At 42.2% G+C, this 7,673-nt stretch overlaps 1 protein-coding gene across 1 annotated transcript in view; it reads left to right on the top strand.

Moving 5' to 3' along the window:
• Window positions 1-7,673, top strand: part of herc2 (HECT and RLD domain containing E3 ubiquitin protein ligase 2) — a gene marked incomplete in the record, with an annotated part of 472,599 nt that overhangs the window by 230,518 nt on the left and 234,408 nt on the right.

The raw sequence follows: 7,673 nt of genomic DNA, 5'->3' as shown, positions 1-7,673 counted from the left end.
ATATGTATATATATATATATATACGTATATAATAACATAAACTAATACTTACTACCGTAATTGTCAGGCTTTAGAACGCAACAGTCTCTAAGCTGCACTTATTAAATATAAGATAAATCATAATTTTGTGCATAAATAACAAGCTCTGTTTATTTAGCTACAGGCATCCACCATTAATCGTCAGAATCTGTGCCCCCAGACTGCTCTGGCATAGTGTGCAGCTTTCTTCTTCTGGTACAAAAGTCAGCCAGCAGATGGTGTTTCACAGAATATAGCTTGCTTTCAACACACCTTCAGACTGCAAGATCATCACAAGTCTTTATGAAGTTTTGCTGTCTGACTCGTGGTTAAAACCTTTAAATGAACACAATAACTAAATAAGCATAATCACTGGACAGAACAAAGCCAAACACCTAGGTAACGGAAATTATTTTAAAATTATTTACCGGTAAAACCCAGTCTTAAGGCTCCAGTATACTCGTGTGTACGTCAGTCCATGGATGTCTGCGCATACCGGATTAGAATCAAAGCGGACGCCCGCAGAGCATGTCCATTCAAAGCTCAATTTTTACGACCGCTTACGCATACTCCGTGTTGCGCAATAAACTACCCAGCGACGGACTGTTTTGTATGCGACACCAATGTATTAAATTCCCCTTCTTCATCCCTGGTCTGGTTTAATGGCCTTTTTTTTTTTTTTTGCTAAAAGACAAGCGGTCTCTTTCTCCTCCTCCGTTGGCGCCATACTGAAATGGTGAGAAATGAAGGAATTTGTCACAAGCAAATTAAAATCAGGTCCAGCGTGGCTGCAAGAGGGTCTGGAGATTTCCCGGTGGGCTGGTCTGATGTATGGGTTGCAGGGCCAGTGCTCCCTGTTTTTTTTTATTTTTGAGAACGTTTTATTATTTCAATTCAATTCAGTTTATTTATATAGCTCCAAATCACAACAAAGTTGTCTCAGGTAACTTTACAGAAACATTCACATACATAGAAAAGCCAATTAGTAAAGTTCTCTATCTAAGCATATAAACACAGAACACCGCTGCGGCTGGGGCTGCCAGCTCTCGTTTTTCTTTTGCGACCTGTCAATCAATCCACTGGGCGTGTCAGCAAATGACTAATCAGCAACCGCAATTTGTCCAGAAGGTAAATGCCCCTTGTCTGCGGAGCTGACTGCAGCTGCTCAGGGGGGATGGTTGAGTAGGAAGTCTCAACCCTCTGTGGACAGTGCACGTAGAGTCCGCGTGGCAAAAGGTCTGTGCGAGTATACTGGAGCCTTTATGTAGGTCATGTGACCAGAAGTCAAATAGTACCAGTAGAATGCAGTAAATATTCATTAAATTTGTACCGTTGATGTTTATTGATTTTTTTTAATTGATTTTTATTTACAAGACTTTTATATGGGGATTATATGGGGAAAAAAGGGATTAATTCAAAAAAGGGATCTGAAACGTTTTTGTTAACAGTCATTCCTCTGGGATCTGTCTCACTTTGACTGGCATCGTATTCTGTTAACTGATGACGTAAACTCTGCTTGGAACTATTTTCATAATAGTTTCATTTATTTTGTGAACATACATGCTCCTTTTCGTCAGTTCAGAATAAAGGGACGAGACAGCCCCTGGTTTACTCCAGAGCTAGCTGACCTCCTACACAGGAGAGATCACCTTTGGGCCACAGCGAGAAAATCTGACTCAGACACTGATTGGTTGAGTTTTCGACAGATGAGGAATAAATGTACAACTGCTGTCAAAGCAGCAAAACACAACTATTTCTTATCTCAGACCTCCAAAAATCTAAATGACCCTAACAGATTCTGGAAAACCATCAAATCTCTCTCAGGCACCCCCCAATCATCTGACCTCCCATCACAACTTCTCGTTAACTCTGTTCCTGTGTCAAATAAGCACGAGATCCTGAACTGTTTCAACAAACATTTTGTTGCTTCTGGTTCTTTATTTGACACAGTTACTAATGGAAGATCAGCCACTTCACTTAATAACCAAACTTCTACAAATCAAATCCCTCCTACAAGTCAATCCTCAGTTAATCACACCTTCTCTTTTTCTCAGTCAGTGAGGTCAATAAACTGTTAAAAGATCTTGATCCTAAAAAATCTGCAGGTCCAGATGAACTTCCACCTTATTTCTTAAGGCTGGCTGCTCATATCATCACAGTCCCTGTGACCCACATCTTCAATCTCTCCATAAGACAAAACTCCATCCAGACACTTGAAAACAGCCTTTGTTCTTCTTTGCTGAAGGGAGGAGACCCCACCTCACTGAACTATCAACCAATCTCTAAACTCTGCATTTTAGCCAAGGTTCTAGAAAAACTGATAAACTCTCAAATCAAAAATTACCTGGACTCATTTAACATCTTACCTCCACATCAATCTGGTTTCAGGAAACAACACAGCACAACCACTGCTTCACTGAAGGTTCTTAATGATGTTGTTGAAGCACTGGATGCTAAGGATTATTGTGCTGCACTTTTCTTAGACCTGTCTAAAGATTCTGACTCTGTGGATCAGAACATCTTGTGTCATAAACTCTCAGAAATCGGTTTCTCAGATCACACCATTGGTTGGTTCTCTAACTATCTTTCAGACCGGAGGCAATGTGTTCAACATAATGGTACTTCCTCCAGTTATTTAACAGTCAACAATGGTGTACCACAAGGCTCAGTCTTAGGACCCACCCTCTTTACAATCTACATACATAATGTAGGTAAAAACATCCCTAATGCATCCATACATTTCTATGCTGACGACACAGTTGTTTATTGTCGAGCTAAAACTGTTGCTAAGGCTTTCCAGCTTTTGAAATCTGCATTCAACTACATCCAGACTGATTTGTTTCACCTCAAACTTGTCCTAAATGCTGATAAAACCAAAGGGATGCTTTTTTCAAATAGGAAGTTGGTCCCAGCAGTTCTTCCTCCGATTTTATCCTCAAATGGTGTCCCCATTGAGTTTGTTGATTCCTATAAATATTTGGGTATCTTGGTCGACTCACATCTCTTTTAAGCTCCATGTGGAAAACTTGGTAAAGAAACTGAAAGTTAAACTGGGTTTCTTTTTCAGAAACAGATCCTGTTTAACTCTGAATGCTAGAAAACACCTTGTATCTGTGACTTTCCTTCCCTCCATTGATTATGGTGACATTATTTACATGAACGCTCCTACAAGAACCCTGCAGATGTTGGATGCTGCAGATGTTGGATGCTGTCTATCATGGTGCACTAAGATTCATAACTGGCTGTGATTATCGTACCCACCACTGCACCCAGTATTCACTGGTTAACTGGTCACCATTAACTCCACACAGACTCTCCCACTGGTACATTTTCATCTTTAAATCACTTCTTGGTCTGTTGCCTTCATACATCTCCTCCTACATGTCTCTGCGTGAGTGCAGCTACAGCGTGCGCTCTCAGGACATCATTACCTGCAGTGTTCCCTCAGTGAGGACTGAACTAGACAAAAGGGCCTTCTCCTACTCCGCTCCTGTTTCCTGGAACATCTTACAAAAAGATTTGAAGCTCTCGACCTTTGACCTCTCTAAGTGGCTTTAAGAATCTGTTGGACACCTGGCAGGGACCAATGCAGACATGTTCCTGTTTTTAGTTTTCTACATTTGTCTTGGAATCTAGCTGTTTTTTGTTACCTTTTCCTTTTAGCCATCCTATTTGTAAAAAAAAAAAAAAAAAAAAACCTGTAGTATGACTTTTTATAACTGTTTATTGTTGTTGCTGTTGTCCATTGTTGTCATCTTTCTTTGTTAAATCAGGTCTCTCTTGTAAATGAGTCCTCGAGGCTCAATGGGATTTACCTGTAGAAATAAAGGTTGATATGGACAGGAAAAAAACAAGAAACTCAGTGTCCCTTGCCTGGACGTGGGTTACTGGGGCCCCACCCTGGAGCCAGGCCTGGTGGAGGGGCTCGTTGGCAAATGCCTGGTGACCAGGTCTCTACTCATGGGGCCCAGCAACATGGATTTTCTTTCCTGTGGGCCCACCACCTGCAGGAAGAGCCATAAAAGTCAGGTGCATGATGCTATGGGCAGTGGCTGAAGGTGGGATCCTTTAAAGCAGTCAGTCAGTCAAGATGTATATATTTAAATAAAAGTTAAAAAATATTTCTGTGTACAGTAAATATGTATTTAAATACCAGGATCTCATTTAAGCTCCGCACAAGTGGTGTGCGATACTGCAAAATTTGGTATTGATCCAATACCAAGTAAATACAGTTCCACTATTGCCAATAATTTAAAATAATTACGGTGAATTTTCATTATGTTTAAAATTTTAAAATACAATAAATAAAGTGTACATAACAAAACAACCTCCAATGTCTTGAGTTCAAAGAAATATTCCCAGAAGCCTCTTTGTGGGCCCTGCCTGCCTTTGCAAAGTTGCTCTGTGCTGTGACAGGAGCGATACATACACAGTCAGCTCGCATCTTTGATGAAACCGCAGCAGTGTATACAGGAGAGAAACTGAAGCTAAAGGATCAATCTCATTACACTGGTATTAATCAATATCAATACAAGGATACAAGGATTTTTATTGTCATTCACATCACATGTGGTACATGATGTGGAACGAAACTATGTACACAGGGTCCCGTTACATCCAACAATAATATAATTTGTAAAGAAAAACATTAGTAAGATCCGAGTCATGAACTAAGAATATGCTACATTCACTAAACTAAGAATACGGTAATCAATAAACAATGCACCAACACAACAGCAGCACGAACATCAGTCTGTATGAGCAGATGAGGATTAATGAACACAGCAACATGAAGTAATCAGCAGCATGAGCTCATCATCATGGATAGTCAGCAGCACATATCCACAACCAAGTGGCATTACAGCAATTTATCTTTTTTTTTTTTCACTGTAATTTTCACAATGATTATTCTGGTTAGAGATTCATGAGTTTAACAGCCTCAGGGTAGAAGCTGTTCCTCTGCCTGGTGGTTCTGCACTTAATGCTCCTCATCCTGCCTGAGAGGAGCGGGGCAAAAAGTGTGTGTGCTGGGTGAGTGGGGTCCTTCATGATGCAGGTGGCCCTCTTCCTGTATCTGGAGGTGTAGATGTCTGTGATGGTGGGGAGGCTGACACCAACATCTTCTGTGCAGCCTTCACCACTCTCTGCAAAGCTTCTCTTTCTGCAGCTGTGCAGCCTCCATGCCACACGTTGATGCTGGAGCACAGGATGCTCTCCACTGCACACCTGTAGAAGGAGGTGAGGACTGAGCTTCCCAGACCAGCTCGTCTCAGCCGTCTGAGGATGTAGAGTCTCTGATCATTCAGGTGCACACCCAAGTACTTGTAGCTGGATACCACTTCCACCACAGGTCCTCTTATGTTTTGGGTGGGTGGGTGTGGGTATTCTTTCTGAAGTCCACAACCATCTACTTCATCTTCTTCACATTGATGTGAAGGTTGTTCGCCCTGCACCAGCTCTCCAGGTGTTCCACTTCCTACCTGTAGCTGGACTCATCATTGTTTGTGATGCATCCAACCATCACTGTATCATCTGCAAACTTTACAATTTGACAGCCTGGATGGGTCGGTACGTAGTCATACGTTAGCAGAGTAAACACGAGGGGGCTCAACACAGCCCTGGGTGGAGCCCGTGCTGAGGGTTATGGTGGAGGAGGAGAAGTTGTGGATCTTCATAGATGGTGGTCTGTTGGTTAAGAAGTCAAGGACACGGTTGCATAGAGAGGAACTTGGTGTGATTAGTTTGTCCATCAGGTTCTGGGGAATCATGGTGTTGAAGGCAGATGTCAAGTCCACAAAGAGCATATGGACGTAGGAGTCCATCTGTTCCAAGTGGGTGAGAGCAGTGTGGACCACAGAGGAGATGACATGTTCTTTTGATTGATTTTCATGGTATGCATACTGGTGAGGGTTCACGTTGATGTTGATATTAGCTTTGATGTGGGTCATGACCAGTTTTTCAAAGCATTTAGCGACTATTGGGGTGAGAGCTACTGGCCAATATTCATTCAGGCCAGTCACTGTAGAGCTCTTTGGAACTGGGACAATGGTGGCAGTCTTGAGGCAAGTGGGAACCATTGCCAGGGTGAGGGAAGAGTTAAATATGTCAGCCAGCACCTCTCAGAGCTGATCGACAGTCTTTCAGCACTTTCTCCAGGATTTTGTCTGGGCCAGTTGCCTTATGAGGATTGAGCCTCCTGAAAGTACTCCTTACTTCTGCTGAGGTCACGCTGAGGAACTCTTCTTCTTGTGATAAGGTGAGTCTGGTGCTGGGTGGTCTGTTTGGGTCCTCAAAACGTTTGTAGAATCTGTTGAAAGCATCAGCAGTGACGGATCCCCAGGGCATTGTCCACGTCTGCCTTGATAATCCGTTATGCACTTAATGCCCTTCCACATGTTCTCTGTGTTTTGTGAGATGTGTCCCTCTATCTTCTGTACATATGCTGCTTTGGCCCTTTTAATACCAGCTCTAACCTTGTCATCCTAAGCTCTTGTGAGTTGCCAGACCTAGTGGTGTGCGATACTGCACAATTTGGTGTCGATCCGATACCGAGTAAATACAGCTCCAGTATTGCAAATACAAATACTATGAAATAGTTACGGTGATTTTTGATTATGTTTGTGTTGCACTGAACAGAAACATTCATATATAAAATAATATTTTAATATTATTTATCTGAGGAGCAGACTGCTTTGAGTAACTCATCGCTGAACTCTCATTAGCAGGACTTGGATTCTGGACACGCCTCCAGAATCGGTCCTAAAGTGCAGGTGCAAATCCAGGCTGAGCTGATCCAGGCTGAGTAGGAGTGTGCAGGGCTGAGCAGAGTTGGGGCTTATTAGGGACAGTGCAAAAGAGGCATAAATTACTCAGGGGGCCACAGTTACTGAAAGCCAAGAGCTCAGGGGCTACATCCAGTAGTTATTGTCATAAAGTAAGTTGTTTTTTGGTTTAAAATCTAATTTCATTTCAAATGAACCCATTGGTGGGCCAAACTGAGTTCATGCATGGGCCTGATTTGGCCTCCGGGCCACCAGTTGAATAGCCCTTAATTAAAGCAAAGCAACAACCTTTGAGATGCTAACAGAGTTAGCTCAATCCAAAACCGTTTATGAGGTCAGCTAAAATTGGGAGCAGAGGCATGACGCAATCGTCACCAATTAAGGCAAAAACATAAAACTTAAGAGATGCTAACACAGTTGGCTCAAGGCAAAACAACTAAAAGGCTAACACCGTTGGCTCAACTAAAAATTTGGGAGAAGAGGTGAGATGCTTTCGTCACCAAATAAAGCAAATCAACAAACAGCACGCTAACACAGTTTGCTCAATCCAAACCTGTTTGTGATGTTAGCTAAAATTGGGAGCGGAGGTGAAACGCTACTGTCGCCTCCTGATGCATGCTCAATAATCCAGGTAGAAAAATCTAAAAAAGTTAAATCTGGTCCTCTGGACATTCAAAAAAACAAAACAAAGCAAAACAACAAAAAAATATAGAAACGTTTTGTCTCTCATCCGAGAGACTTCCTCAGTCTGAGGAGCTGTATTCAGCTCAGTCTCTTAAATAGCACCTTCTCAGAGTGGATCAACCAGTTTGCTGCTGACAACCAGAACCAGCTGATCACATGCTCAAGAAGGACCATCAGCCTAACAATGGA

This window comes from Nematolebias whitei, chromosome 3 (genome assembly GCF_014905685.2).
Source record: "Nematolebias whitei isolate Nwh7 chromosome 3, NemWhi1, whole genome shotgun sequence".
In the NCBI taxonomy this organism is placed as follows: domain Eukaryota; kingdom Metazoa; phylum Chordata; class Actinopteri; order Cyprinodontiformes; family Rivulidae; genus Nematolebias; species Nematolebias whitei.
The sequence above is the reverse complement of the archived record's forward strand: the minus strand, read 5'-3'. Positions and strand labels throughout refer to the sequence as shown.